The 16,107-nt window shown below is 36.0% G+C and overlaps 1 protein-coding gene and 1 long non-coding RNA gene across 3 annotated transcripts in view; both read left to right on the top strand.

Moving 5' to 3' along the window:
• Positions 1-13,779, top strand: part of LOC125776857 (uncharacterized) — a 37,514-nt gene extending 23,735 nt beyond the window's left edge. The window contains exon 2 of the long non-coding RNA XR_007422030.1: positions 13,691-13,779. This is a non-coding gene — a long non-coding RNA (uncharacterized LOC125776857). The remainder of the gene's footprint in view (positions 1-13,690) is intronic.
• Positions 1-16,107, top strand: part of LOC105233937 (tubulin beta chain) — a 114,191-nt gene that overhangs the window by 24,318 nt on the left and 73,766 nt on the right. The gene's annotated exons all lie outside the window — the stretch shown is intronic.

The following is a 16,107-nucleotide window of genomic DNA, read 5'->3' as shown; positions in this document are numbered from 1 at the left end:
ATTATATATTGTTCTAAAAGCAGGAGAAAGGAAAACAAACATTATTGTATTCAAAACAAAATCTACCAAATTGGTAGTATATTCACCACTTATACGAGGTATGACAATTAAGTAATGAGACTGATTCCAAAAAAACCGTATATTTGAAAATTATTCTACAACTCTGCCTTCCCCTTCAAAGTAGTCCCCTTGGGCAGCTATACAGCGTTTCCATCGCGTTTTGCATGCTTCGTAACATTTTTGGAACGCTTTGACTGGGATGTCCGCGAGTACCCTCATCACGGCCGCTTGGATGTCCGTAATCGACTCAAAATGAGATCCTTTGACCACCGATTTTGTTTTAGGAAACAAAAAAAGTCACAGGGCTTACCACAAGCGCAGCAATTAAATCAGTCTCATAACTTAAATGTCAAACCTCGTAGGTCACCGACCTGTTAGGTGTAAATAATTCACATTCCATAAGAAAAAGCCCTTGAGAATTTGCCTTCATTTAAAAATACCTATAAGTATTAAGCCTTTATGAAACACCCTAGCATTATTGTAAAGTACAATATAACTGTATATATGCATATATGCTTATCCTTTTAATGCAACACATCGCATATTAATGCACGTAAGTGCAGCGCATACCATAACACACAACCGATAATCTCCTGTGCACTTTACTGCGCATCATTAACGTTTCGTTTTTTGTTTTTTTTTTGGCTTACAAGCCACATCGCCAGTGAATATGTGTGTTGTTTTTCCTCACCAAAGCTGCTGCAGTGGAAATTCCATTGTATCGCCTGTAAGACCACATTGGCGGCACGTTAAGTGTTTCCTTGCTGCGCAACTTTGTTTATTTGCATTATTTTAAAAAGCATTTCGTTTGCTCATTAATTTCTCATAACGCTTTTTAAATGCCGCCGACCAGCAGCAATCAAGACTTTTGCCAACTTAAGCCGCATGGGAAATGGCCACACTCATACTCAGCGAAAGCAGCGAAGCAGGCGCATTACTTGGCAAACACACACACACACACATACTATGAGCAGCGGTAATTATGTGCTACTATGCATTGCTGTTGTTATTGCATTTTGTTAATTTTATATTGGCGTAATTTTATTACAGCGATTGTAATTGAATATTTTTTGGTGCTCATTGGTGGTTTGTGATTTTTAATGCAAATTATATTGGTGGCGAACGTATGCATATGCTGCGCTATGCCTGAATGTGCTTGCGTATGTTTATATATGCTTATGTAGCCTTATTCGTTTGTGCGTTTTTGTTTTCAATTTTCAATTTCGCCAATATGTCGGCTATCTGCAAAGCGGTAAGCTGTTGCTGCAACAAATGTTGCCGAGCGGTCAATGAGCGTCTGCTCGCTGTTTGTACATATGTATACCACATGTATGTATGTGTGTGTGTGCCACGCATATTCAATGAAAGTATTACGTACTTTGCGGTTAAGCCGGCATGTAATGCGCTTGCCGGTAAAACGTTGCGAAAAAAGCCGTTATATTTTTTTATGACAGTGCGATTTATTTTAGCCATTTAAAATATTCATTAGCGGAAAATGCATTTAAGTGGCTGCATACTCACAGAGCATACACACATACTCATATACAAACATATATGTATGTACGTATGTAAGTATATTAAATGCATTAAAGGTGGCATACATACATACATATATTGATATGCACTTGTATGTATGTGTGCCATACTTATTTGTATGTGTTTTTAAGTATTTTTATATTGTGTGTGCGTGTGCATGCCATTGTAAGCGATATATTTTTGCTTTCATCCATAATGAATTCAAATGAACTATCGACATTCAATCGGATACGCCACATTAATGAGTCGAACCAATGTAAGTGTGTATGTGTGTGTAAAATTAATACTTTGAGTATAATTAAATAATTTAAAGTAAGTCGATTTGCAAATTTTAATTTCATTACAAGCGACCGATATGATTTAAAGAATTGAAAGTGTATTTAATAATATACCTAAATATACTATATAAATGAATGACAATGAAACGCACTAGTTACGAACTGGTTCATTACTAGACTAACAATAATAGTTATGAATATGACATAACGGCACATATAACATAACGGTTATAGTTCTGTACTTAGAATTAGGTTAACTTTTACAACCACTGCATAAAAGAATATTGGCAAAAAGCTTGGCAATCGATTTTTACGATGAACAAAACAAACACCAAAATCATTCGCCATAGACAGAAACCGAAAGTTAACATTTGGTCTATAAGGTAGATGAATAAGAAGCTCCCAACCAAGCACACGTATGTAGATTCTGGCAAATCACTACACATACGAGTATACTCGTATTTTCTTACACTCAAACAATACTGCGTCAAGCAATTACAAAATTACCTAAAAAGTTTTTTTGTACGAAACCTTAGCTTTCTAAGGCACGATTGGATTAATCTCCAATATAAACGCAAAATAAAGATTATTAAAGTTTTCTGTTTCAAAAATAAGCAATTAGCTTATACTAGACCTATTCGTATGCAATAAACTTGCGGAGGTTACCTATCGAGCGCGTCTCCGTACCCTACATAACTTCCTGCAGATATTCCTTAGCTCTCTGGGGAATTGGATATTGGATATAGCCACGCCAACCAACAGGCATTGTTCGAAAGGTGCTTCGTAAGGAGGTAAAAATTCCCGAAATCTAGTAAACAAAAACGCGTCTACTTCCCATGAAGCCCTATTTAAACCTTAGCTCCACTTTCGCTTCAAACAACTTTTAGTTCACTCATTGTGACGACTTTGATTAAAAAAAAAAATTGTCCCTTGACCTCAATACACTTATGCCAACGTTCTTTCCTGTCGTCGTAACAGTTATTAAAGTAATTTCCTTCAATGCGCCTAGTTGTTCACGTTGAATGTCTGCAATTGACTCAAAACGCTTTCCCCGGAGCTTTCGCTTGAGTTTGCTAAATAGCCCGAAGTCACAGAGAACTAAATCAGCTGCGCCCAAACGACGCATAACACTTAGATAGTATTCCTTGTTGACAGTTTCGCCGGTCGGAAGGAATTCGGAGTGCACCACACCTTCATAATTGAAGAAGACTCCCAGCATAACCTTGATTTTTGACCAGCTTTAACTTATTTTTTTTCGGTTTCGGCTCACCTTTATTGCCATATTCGGCCGATTGATCATCTGTTCCTGGTCGTAAGCAAGACTCATCGCCATTAATAATACATTTGGTCAGAAAGCATTAACGCGACGCTACTTTTGGAAAAAATTATGGATTTTGGTACTAATCGTGCTTTCACTTTTCTTAGGTCCAAATGAGCTTTCAAAATGGTTTTCGGTGATCTCTCCGATATTCCAACGGTGCCAGTAAGATCTCTGACTGTTAGTCGTCGATTCTCAAGCACCAATTTCTTTATTTTATTGACGTCTGATGACATCAGTAAATTTTTTTGGCCGTCGTGGTCCTGTACGTGGTTCGTCGTCAACAAGCTCTCGAGCCTCTTTGAATAATTTGTACCAATCAAAAACACTTACTCGCGGCAAGCAATTATAACCGAAAGCCTCCTCCAACATGCTGAACTTTTGGGCACCAGAACACAAAATTTAATGCAGCTTCTTTATTAAATAATCTCACTTATCGTAAAGATCGCCGAATGCATCATATGTACTTCAGAAAGACAAACGTATACTAAACACTAATGATTATTTTCATGTGACATTTGACACAAATTTTACCTAGAGTATTATTATTCTAAAAAAAATATAATTTGACGAATAGTTTTCGCGCGAAAACTTACAGTAGTAAAATAGGTCGATGGATACTATTTAAGGCCAAGTGAATATTTAAGAAAGACAAAACCACATCTCTTATGTAGAGGGCATATCTCTAGACATATTCTCAAGAGCATATAATTGAACTTCATTATAAATTTAAGAATTTTCCATTATGTTTTAATCATTAATGTTTCACTTGGGCCAGCAAAGAGACCCCATTTCAACTAGTTTTTGCAGCCAATAGACCGTACGTCAATATTATCTTCCAAGAGCGTAAATCATCCGATTTTGGAATTGATATTTTTTATTTGTTCAAGCAACCACAGTAAAAAATAAAATCGAGTTCTTTATTAGTTTCCTCGTACCGTATGAAGCACAATATACTTCGATAATATCGTAAAGATATCTCGTCACATAAAGAATTTTCCATGCATGGATTGGATTCTGATCGATATGTCCTATAGTGAGCCAATATCGGCAATCGTTTCGATAAACAAGCAGCTTCTGGTTGAAGAACAGACATCTGAAAAATTTCGATATCGATATCTCAAAAATTCTAGGTTTCTTAGTTTACCCATATACATACAGTCAGACAGACATATGAGCAAGCTTAAATCGGCTAAGCTCGTCACGCTGTTCACGCTGACGTGACGAACTCTGTTCTGTGTATAAAAAAAACCATTAACTTTGTATTTAACAAAAATCTCATTATGGACATCGCTACTAGAGTCAAGTCTTGTTCAGTATTTAAAGTAATTAAAAATGTTTTATTCAACTACAAACTCTTTTCATATTTATACATATAATTGCAAACTAATTAATTAGATTTTGTTAAAATAACACTCAATAAATTAAATGAGTCCAATCATAATGAAGCTCACCAGTAGCATTAATTGGATTATTTTCGCCGCGGGATGAATTTAGCAAAACAAATTTGAATTGTGAAGAGGATATATTGTACTATCTAAATACACGTATGTAAGAGTATGCATTAGGATGGTGTTTGCTTCAAAATTAAAACATTAGACGGTCCGTACCAGACTTATTATCCCTGAAATCCTTGCGCACCATAAACATTTTTGATAATATCTTAATTTTATATTGTAACTAAATATATGTAGAAGTGTACATTTAATGGAACCACTTATTAAAACCATATATTCTCTTTAAAAATCCACTATTGTGTCCACACCTTAATGTTTCAAGGTAACAGTTTAACTGTGAATCAATTTTAATTACAAACCAGCAACATCATTTATATTTACTTTCGGCTGGCTTTTGAGCTTTACTGGTTGGAATGTTTTGTTAAGCTAGAATAACTTCAACAAATCTAAAATAAATAAATAGTATTCACAAAGCGAATGAATTAAAAATCAAAATTTGACCAAAATCAAATGCAAATATTGACCCATCGCACGAAAATAACTAAGCAATGATTATAAATTCGCAATTTCAATGCTCAGGTGTATTTTTAAGTATACTCGCAAATGTAAAGATACATAGTATATGTAAGTATAGTAACAAATATGTGGAGTGAGTATGACACACATGCCAATCATCGTTTAGTGACAACACATATAACGGGTGATTTTTTTGAGGTTAGGATTTTCATGCATTAGTATTTGACAGATCACGTGGGATTTCAGACATGGTGTCAAAGAGAAAGATGCTCAGTATGCTTTGACATTTCATCATGAATAGACTTACTAACGAGCAACGCTTGCAAATCATTGAATTTTATTACCAAAATCAGTGTTCGGTTCGAAATGTGTTTTATCGACAAATTTTGTTCAGCGATGAGGCTCATTTCTGGTTGAATGGCTACGTAAATAAGCAAAATTGCCGCATTTGGGGTGAAGAGCAACCAGAAGCCGTTCAAGAACTGCCCATGCATCCCGAAAAATGCACTGTTTGGTGTGGTTTGTACGCTGGTGGAATCATTGGACCGTATTTTTTCAAAGATGCTGTTGGACGCAACGTTACGGTGAATGGCGATCGCTATCGTTCGATGCTAACAAACTTTTTGTTGCCAAAAATGGAAGAACTGAACTTGGTTGACATGTGGTTTCAACAAGATGGCGCTACATGCCACACAGCTCGCGATTCTATGGCCATTTTGAGGGAAAACTTCGGACAACAATTCATCTCAAAAAATGGACCCGTAAGTTGGCCACCAAGATCATGCGATTTAACGCCTTTAGACTATTTTTTGTGGGGCTACGTCAAGTCTAAAGTCTACAGAAATAAGCCAGCAACTATTCCAGCTTTGGAAGACAACATTTCCGAAGAAATTCGGGCTATTCCGGCCGAAATGCTCGAAAAAGTTGCCCAAAATTGGACTTTCCGAATGGACCACCTAAGACGCAGCCGCGGTCAACATTTAAATGAAATTATCTTCAAAAAGTAAATGTCAATGAACCAATCTAACGTTTCAAAAAAGAACCGATGAGATTTTGCAAATTTTATGGTTTTTTTTTTTAAAAAAAAGTTACCAAGCTCTTAAAAAATCACCCTTTATAATACAAAATATATGCTTGGTTTCCAATGTGAACAATATCTATGTTACGAGTATAACAAGCTTTTACTTCACAGTGACTCTATAGGTACCTTGTAACTACTTAATTCATTCCTGAAAAGTTCACGTCAAGGAAAGGCTTTTACTTAGCGTAAAGATATCCTTGCTTAGGTATATTTAAATGCCGTATCTCAGCCCTTTTTGAAGTTTGCTAATGATGTTAACCGGCAAAGAAAAGCACACTAAAAAAAAAACTCAAAATCTATGGAGATTTAAAAGATATTTCTAAAAACTAACTACGAGGTATGACAATTAAGTAATGAGACTGAGTCCATAAAAACCGTATATTTGAAAATTATTCTATAACTCTGCCATCCCCTTCAAAGTAGTCCCCTTGGGCAGCTATACAGCGATTCCAGCGCGTTTTCCATTCTTCGTAACATTTCTGGAACGCTTCGACTGGGATATCCGCTAGTACCCTCGTCACGGCCGCCTGGATGTCCGTAATCAACTCAAAATGGTTCCCTTGACCACCGAGTTTGTTTTAGGAAACAAAAAAAGTCACAGGGTGACATGTCGGGCGAATAAGGCAACACGGCGATCCCTTTAGAGGCCAAATACTGGGACACGCTGAGGGCGGTGTAGCATGGCGCGTTGTCGTGATGAAGGATCCAGTTACGCACCCTTTTGACTCGTTTTCGCAATCTTTTGAGTACTTGGCAATAGTAGACTTGATTCACAGTTTTCTCTGTGGAACGGATTCTTTGTGAACGATTCCATGGCTATCAAAAAAGGCAATAATCATTATTTCCACCTTCGACTTGCTCATGCGAGCTTTTTTCGGGCGGGGGGCGCGCAGAGACAACCATTGTGAGCCTGGGCACGACTAAGAGCACTAACACCATACACTCTTACAATTTTAGCGTACGTTTCCGAAGCTGATTCGCCCAATCTGGCGCAAAATTCTATCGCGACGCGTTGCTTTTGATTTCGTTTTCCATTTTCGTGACGAGCACTACAAACACAAGTCTACTCAACTTAACGCAGCAGGCGAACTAAACAAGCTAGAGCGATGGTACATACATATATCATTGCAGAGGGGAGGGATGCCGGAAAAAGAGAAAGGGGATTCACGATCACAGGTTTACCACAAGCGCGGCAATAAAATCAGTCTCATTACTTAATTGTAAAACCTCGTATCATGAACTGTTTTTATGGTTTTCGTCTAGAAACTACCAATTAAATAGAGGCTTTTATCAAGACAGTCCGTCAGCAGCATTTTTTCCACAAGTATTTATTCAGACGATCTTTGCTGAGCTTTATTATTTCTTCTTCTTTACTGGCGTAGACAGCGTTTACGCGGTTATCGCTGAGTTTTCAACAGCGCGCCAGTCGGTCTTCTAAAAATGAGGATGGTTAAGATCAGTATGAAGAAGCACTTATATAGGGTGATTTTTTAAGAGCTTGATAACTTTTTAAAAAAAAAAACGCATAAAATTTGCAAAATCTCATCGGTTCTTTATTTGAAACGTTAGATTGGTTCATGACATTTACTTTTTGAAGATAATTTCATTTAAATGTTGACCGCGGCTGCGTCTTAGGTGGTCCATTCGGAAAGTCCAATTTTGGGCAACTTTTTCGAGAATTTCGGCCGGAATAGCCCGAATTTCTTCGGAAATGTTGTCTTCCAAAGCTGGAATAGTTGCTGGCTTATTTCTGTAGACTTTAGACTTGACGTAGCCCCACAAAAAATAGTCTAAAGGCGTTAAATCGCATGATCTTGGTGGCCAACTTACGGGTCCATTTCTTGAGATGAATTGTTGTCCGAAGTTTTCCCTCAAAATGGCCATAGAATCGCGAGCTGTGTGGCATGTAGCGCCATCTTGTTGAAACCACATGTCAACCAAGTTCAGTTCTTCCATTTTTGGCAACAAAAAGTTTGTTAGCATCGAACGATAGCGATCGCCATTCACCGTAACGTTGCGTCCAACAGCATCTTTGAAAAAATACGGTCCAATGATTCCACCAGCGTACAAACCACACCAAACAGTGCATTTTTCGGGATGCATGGGCAGTTCTTGAACGGCTTCTGGTTGCTCTTCACCCCAAATGCGGCAATTTTGCTTATTTACGTAGCCATTCAACCAGAAATGAGCCTCATCGCTGAACAAAATTTGTCGATAAAACACATTTCGAACCGAACACTGATTTTGGTAATAAAATTCAATGATTTGCAAGCGTTGCTCGTTAGTAAGTCTATTCATGATGAAATGTCAAAGCATACTGAGCATCTTTCTCTTTGACACCATGTCTGAAATCCCACGTGATCTGTCAAATACTAATGCATGAAAATCCTAACCTCAAAAAAATCACCCGTTATATACAACATGGACCTCGCTTCTTGAGCAAATTGACGATTCTGCAAAAGGGAGTCTGAAACTCCAGAACACCTGCTAAATGACTACATAGCAGTCTGCAGACGAATGTAAAAAGCCCTTGGATACATATTTCCAAAAAAGGATCCCACGCTTCACTAGCACTAATCAGTATATTGGACTTTATCAATATGCTGGGGCTAGGTGAGTCTTTGTGATTTAGAAGATAGCACAATATTCCTAAGGTCGCAGTGCTATCCTCGTCTACCGATCTAATCTAAAATCGGTCAACTCGTAGCATATGGTTTTGCCATAGACTGCCATAATGAATAGAAATAACGATCAAACTGTGCACATAAAGCAGAAATCGAAAGAGTTATAGATAACAATCACTAAGTTTTGTGCTTTTCAAAGAAAACTAAACTACCAGTTGAGAAAATCAAATCAACGATCATGGCATTGCTGAAACATCATTTCGATTCGGCAGTTTAGCATCAAAAGTCTTTAGAAGATGAATTTAATATCAGATTCTTAGATTGATAGACAAAGCTACTACATTCAGCAACCTCCTCAGCCGTCCAAAGACATTTGAAAGATATTTAGGGTGTCTTACCGATCACAGAAATATTAATAATTTTTCAACTGAGTTTTTTTAGTGAGGAATTAGCCACAAAACCGAACCAAACGACAGTTTTCATCACTAAAAGCTTGGACAGGCAGAATGGGCTGAAAGTAAGGCTTATACTGATCAAGCAGTCCATCTAAGCATACAAAATGTGGATCTCGAAGCTCAAAGCTTTCTAAAAGCTCTTCCTCCGCCAGAAGCTTAAATCTTTACAATTATTTGTTTATAAATCTTCAAAGAATCGGATGTTGTTGCGATTAGCACAGTGGTCAGCTTAAGCACAGCTTATGCATCGCCATGTTAGTCACAAATGCCCACACATTTTTATTTTGTTACATGTATGTGTGTGATTAAGGGAACACTAGCAATCAGTTGCAGTTACCAATTAATATTGAATCCATTGTCATTGGTCTTGCTTAAGGGAATGCACAGATAATATGCCACACATACATACATATGTATGCGTACAAAAAGTTCCGAAAGGTACATGCAACAAATTATTATTCTGCGGTTTTCGCCATATAATTTGCATACTGTTTTCAACTCTTTTTTAATTGTTTATATTTTTCCAGCGCACACATCGTGCTATTATTGTTGTTGTTATTGATATATTTTCATACGTGTGCTTGCAAAGTCCCGCAGGGCGAACAGCTGCTCGCTGTTTTGCATTGCAATGGGGGCAACAACTGTGATTATGAATAAACAATAATTTTTTTATGATGAAAAGCAAATTATTGTTTCACCGTGTTGCGAAAGTTTTTCAACAATTTTCAACCTCACTATCAAACAAAAAAATACATTTTTTCTTCTTCTTGCTGTTGTTAACAATCCCACCTGTGTGTACATGCGCAATTACACGAGCGCTCGTATGAATGTATTGTATGTGTGGTTGTGTGAGAGCGTGAGGCCCGCTATGCATCAGTGTAAGGTAACAGTCAGCAGGACTTAGTGGTGGGTAAATTTAGTGTAACGGTATACCACAAGCGGCGCCACCATCCCATAAATGCTCATATGTAAATCAGGAGAGTATGGTTTCGTATGCATACATGGCATGAGGGTGTATCTGTGCGTGCGTGGCTGTTGGCATGAGAAGAAAAATATCCGCTGGTCGAATGAATATTAAAAGGCAACAACAAATTGTATACTTTGGTGCACACATCGCTCACAATTCACCTTGCTCATGCCACATAATTACACTTACATATGTACATATGTCATGTATGTATATGTGTAGGGGGATCGGTTACAAAAGCCCCATGTTGGCTATGTGAGCGCTGGTAACCAAGTATTCCCGAGTCTTCTGCGGTCTCGTTGATGATGTTGATGCTGTGGCTGCTTTTATAGTTGTTTCTTTTGTTATTGTTGTATTTGGTTATGTGGCATATGCCACGCTGATGGATATGCTGCTTAATACCTGCACGGTTGGTTCATTGGTGGGTTGGTTAAATGTTACTTAATATATACATTAGGGTGGGGCAAAAAAATTAATATTTTTTTTCACTTGGTGCACTGAAAAATAGGTACTTATTCACCTCGACGAAAATCTGTCCAGATATGTGGTCTTAATGAACAAACATTTTTTCAAAAATAATCAAACTTCAAACGTTAATATTAATTAAACGACTGTGTTTACGAAAAAAATCGTAAGCGACCACTTTGCAGAACATTCAATTTCCTTCAAAATTTATTTAACGAGATATCTTGTCAAGTAGCTGGAAGCGAGATTGGAATTCTTCCATCTTATATTAAGAAAAATGTAGAAAATTGTAAGTCGTAAAACCGTCCTGTCACAATAGAGAGTCCATACTTGGAGAGAGTACCAAGTAAAAAAAATAATATTTGGTATACAAACCCACCCTAATGTATACACATATATTTATATCCAAAGTAGGTGTTAATCCTATAAAATAGTTGATTTTTCCTTGGTATATTTCTAACTGTTCGATCTTGGGAGCTGTGCTAGCTTTCCTAAGTAAATATCTTGTATTAGAACTTATCAATTTCAGCAGATTAGATCCACAGTAAAAATATGCTTCGCCGGTCAGATGAAAAAGAGATGCATTTATGGAAGTTTATGGAGTTTTGCGAAAATAAACTACTTGACTATAGCTCCATTATTCTTACTCTCTAAGCCATACAACAGAACGATCAAGCATCGAAATCAACTTTCTGACATTCCTGATTATCCTGGATTTGAACTAACAACCCAAGGAATGCTATCAAGGCACTCAACACATTGATGTCCGTCATACACTGGCTACTTCATTAATATACCCAATAGCTTTTGGCTAAATTAATATGCAAAAGTTAATTGAAACCAAATAAGCCATCGCACACGTGTATTCCCAAAGTGAATTTGCAAAAAGCATAAAGAAAAACTCGAATTATGCAAACTCTGAATGCCATGGAAAAAGCTTACGGTCAAATCTCAGTGCGCATTCTACCTTGAGACATTACCATTGAAAAATTATTCATGTTATTATGAAGCAGATAGAGCGCAGATAGACGAGTTACATTATGACTTGTATGGGTTGTATTTCTAAGACCAAAAGATCCTTCAATCAGAAGGCCAGAGTTGCCTTTTGCTTTTTTATTGATGATTTCCCTTGATAGATGATTTCCACGTGACAAGAAATTTAGCGGGCCCAAGGTGATGGAATCGAAGTTACTATACATACATAAAATAGAAGCATTAAAATAAAAAATTTTTGGTAAATAGACCAAATTTCAGTCCAACTATATGCAGCTATTTAGGAGCTTATACAGCATTCCACAGTTGTTCATCGTGAACCCTATTAAAAAATTCAAAACAAGTTATTTGGTATTTGGCATCCCATAAATTATTACTTTAAGAACTTTCTATAGTAATATAAATATATACTTATACATACGCGAACTAGTCTCTCTGTTTATCAATCTGAAATTTTTCTACCAAACAAGCTGAACATTTGACAAAACCTCCAATATCGAGCCAATATAGCACATACGAGGTTTGACAATTAAGTAATGAGACTGATTTTATTGCCGCGCTTTTGGTAAACCTGTGTCCTTGAAATTCCCTTTTTCTTTTTCCGGCATCCCTCCAGCTCGAAACTACTCGGAAACGTACGTTAAAATTGTAAGAGTGTATGGTGATAGTGCTCGTAGATCCGCAAACCAAACGCCAAAGCTCACAATTGTTGTCTCCGCGCGCAAAAAACCGATGATTATTGCCTTTTTTGATAGCCGAGGAATCGTCCACAAAGAATTCGTTCCACAGGGAAAACTGTGAATCAAGGTGTACTATTGCCAAGTACTCGAAAGATTGCGAAAACGAGTCAACAGGGTGGGCCCAAACACCGCTCGTAACTGGATCTTTCATCACGACATGCCGTGCCACACCGCCCTCAGCGTGTCCCAGTATTTGGGCTCTAAAGGTATCACCGTGTTGCAACAACCGCCTTATTCGCCCGACATGTCACCCTGTGACTTTTTTTTGTTTCCTAAAACAAAATCGGTGATCAAAGGAACCCATTTTGAGTCGATTACGGACATCCAGGCGGCGGACATCCCAGTCGAAGCGTTCCAGAAATGGTTGCCCAAGGGACTACTTTGAAGGGGATGGCAGAGTTGTATTTGATAATTATAAATATACGGTCTTTATGGAATCAGTCTCATTACTTATTTGTCATACCTCGTAGGTCTACAGCAGCTGGACATATATTTCTCTACTTGATAACATAACCATATTCCAGTAGGTGATTAACCGCATTTAGGTACATGAAGCTGATCGGAGCAAGCGCTGAGGCGGTCTAGTAATAATAGGAATTAGCATGACGTTCTAGTTGGTACTAAAAGGTGGTCAAAGTAATCGCTCTTAATACTTGAAAGCTGTGTCGTTAACAATTTGAGAATCTACTGGTAACTGATAAGTTGGATAACTTTAAAAAATACATCTTTTTGAATCAAATTTCTTCCATTTTTGCTATACTAAAAAATACAAAATACGAAAGAAAGGAATTTGGCTTTCAAATTAGGGCACATTAAGCACACTGTAATCTATCTAACATAATTCCCAGCAATACACGCTAAGTTCCTACTAGCACACCAGCTGACACACAATTTTTTAACCACTTTTTATACCAAATTATATATTCATATACTATTTGAAATTATTTTTTCCAACTTATCACGGTAGCCAATTAAATATTCATTAGGCAGGCTTTAAATGTTTCACTGAATAATGTATTATGTTAATTATTTTAAAATTAGCTAAATAACCCGAAAAACTGTATGCTTTTAATTATTTACACATTCTTTTGCCAGAATAAATTATTTTAATGTAATCTAAGTGATTTGAATATTTGATTGTAAAAATTATACATTTCTCAACTTAGAATTTGTTCTGTTTTTTCCTTCTTTTTTTTGCAGGTAACCACAAATGCATTAAAATATTTTCCACACAACATATTTCCCCAGAAGCAGAAAAATAGCAAATATTTGGCCAACAGCACGCACACTTGCACATATTGGATACTGGAAAAAAGAAAAAAATTAATTAAAAGGACAATAATTAAAAAATACTGAAAAATATTTGCGGAGAAATATGTAATGAATGTGTATTTGTAATTAAAAACCATTGCGGTGAGTTAATTACATGAAAAAAGAGAAGAATTAATGACAAAAACTGCAAATATACCGTTATTTTGGTGAAGGTAAATGAAAAATAGTTACTGCATAATTCATTTTGCTGTGCGTGGTATTTCATTTGCCATCTGTGGCTATGTGTTTACACATACGAATATGTAAATATGAGCTAACATAATTTTTTGATTTAAAGAACCCGATAATATAGTCACTTAAATGCATATACATATGTACATTGCTATCCCTTAGAAAAAAAAATTACATGCAAAGCATAACTGATGCACTAAGATTTTTCCCTTAGATATAACAGTATATCTTACAAAAAAATATTTGAAGAAAAAATTCAAAAATATTTTTAAAAATGTAAAATTTTTATTTAATTTAATAAAATTAATATATAGTTATAGTTAATGCATACAAATTGATATTTCTGAGAAAAAATTTGCATACAAAAAATTTGAAAAAATAATTGCAACAGTCATCATTGATTATTCCTTTAAATTTGTTTAAAGTTTTCTCATTTTGATAAAAATTCAAGCATTGCTGATAAAATGTTAATTTTCGAATTAAAGTTTATAACAAAAAACATTGCAAAAAATACTGTTATCAGCAAGCTATGTTTGCATCTAAAATAGCTGTTGGAATGAAAGAAAAAATTTAAGTACAAAAAGACGCCAGTAGGGTATGGATGGTATCAGGCGCGGCAGGAAATTTTGAATGGTTATTAAGGATTTCACTTCGGATAGCAAGTATTCAGATGACATACTCTTACATAAAATCATAGTATTCAAATATCCTTGATTCTGTTCAAAATAATTTGTTGTAAATAAGTCCACTATGTTTTCGAGCGTGCCTCCTTTGTCATACATGCTAAATAGTTAACTTGTTTAGTGTAAAATCGCACGTTAGATAGCTATTTTCCAACGATAGTTTTAGAAAAATGTGGAGGAAATTCAAAGTCGTAAACAGCACCGTTCGTGGGTTAGAGAAGGTAAAGAAAAACTTCGTTGGCAACTAAAGTGTGGCATGCGCTATAATATCCTCCATTCTAGTAGGTCAGCCGAAGCGACTAAATTACCTAGTGGACCCGCCATGTTAAAAATTAACGTAACGAAAAATTCAAGTCCTTCTTCCAGATGCTGAAACAAAATAAACTAATTCGAAATTAATTTTCAAAAACTTTCAATAACCTTTCAGTAAGTTTCTTAAACAAAATTTCAAACATTATTATTACAATTAGTCATTAATCCCTTAAATGCATCATGTGCCTGGCATACTTCGAACGCTACCTAAAATACATAAAAAATTTGCTACCATATCTATGGTAATTGAAAAAAAAAACGCTTTCTGCAAAACAAAAAACTCTTTTTACCCATTATTCCCTTTTCGCATACAAACACTTGTTTAATAATTATTTTCCTTTTTTGCATTATTGGTTAACCGTAAACTACAAATTGCATTTTTGCTTTGACACATTAAGCGTCGCACACGCTCACGCTTAATTCCCACGCAAGCAACGACCACTAAAAAATGAACTTCCGAGTGCACACTTACAGATATATAAATGTTTGTTTGTTGGTATATAATTTGCATTTTGTGCAACAATCGATTGCCACACTTTGACAACGTGCACGTCTAAAATTAATTTAAATGTCCAAATATAAAAATTTTAAATGAAAATTTAAATGAATCGAAATCGCTCGTGCGATAAAGTAAATAGATTTTTTTTTAATATTTGTTTGGAACATTAGTAAAATAGATATAATTAAATTTTGTATTGCTATTCAAAACTCATGGTTTTTTTGGCTTCAGCAATGGTTCGTTTGACAAAAATAATGCTAGAATATAGGACATCCCTTATTTATTTGTTTGATAAGTAGTTCAATGGTATATTTTATTTCTAATTGCACTACGATAGTTTGTAGCAGCGGAAAGTAAGTAATGTGGGCATATACATAACTAAATAACTGAGTACGAAGAGCTTAGCAAGCTGGAGGGCAAGAGTAATGCTTGAAAATTCTAAGAAAAGGTGCGGCGACAAAGAGAATGTTTCAAGATTTGAGCATGCTATTGTAGAACCCCTTGAGGTGTTCTAGTGGCTGATATTACTGGCTAAATACACTGAAATTATACACCCTAGGAAACACTTCTCTAGCCTGGTGAAAGACAGTGAAAGCATAACACCAGGATATGTTGAACAC

This window comes from Bactrocera dorsalis, chromosome 2, assembly GCF_023373825.1.
Source record: "Bactrocera dorsalis isolate Fly_Bdor chromosome 2, ASM2337382v1, whole genome shotgun sequence".
In the NCBI taxonomy this organism is placed as follows: domain Eukaryota; kingdom Metazoa; phylum Arthropoda; class Insecta; order Diptera; family Tephritidae; genus Bactrocera; species Bactrocera dorsalis.
This window is presented reverse-complemented; position numbering and strand designations above follow the sequence as displayed.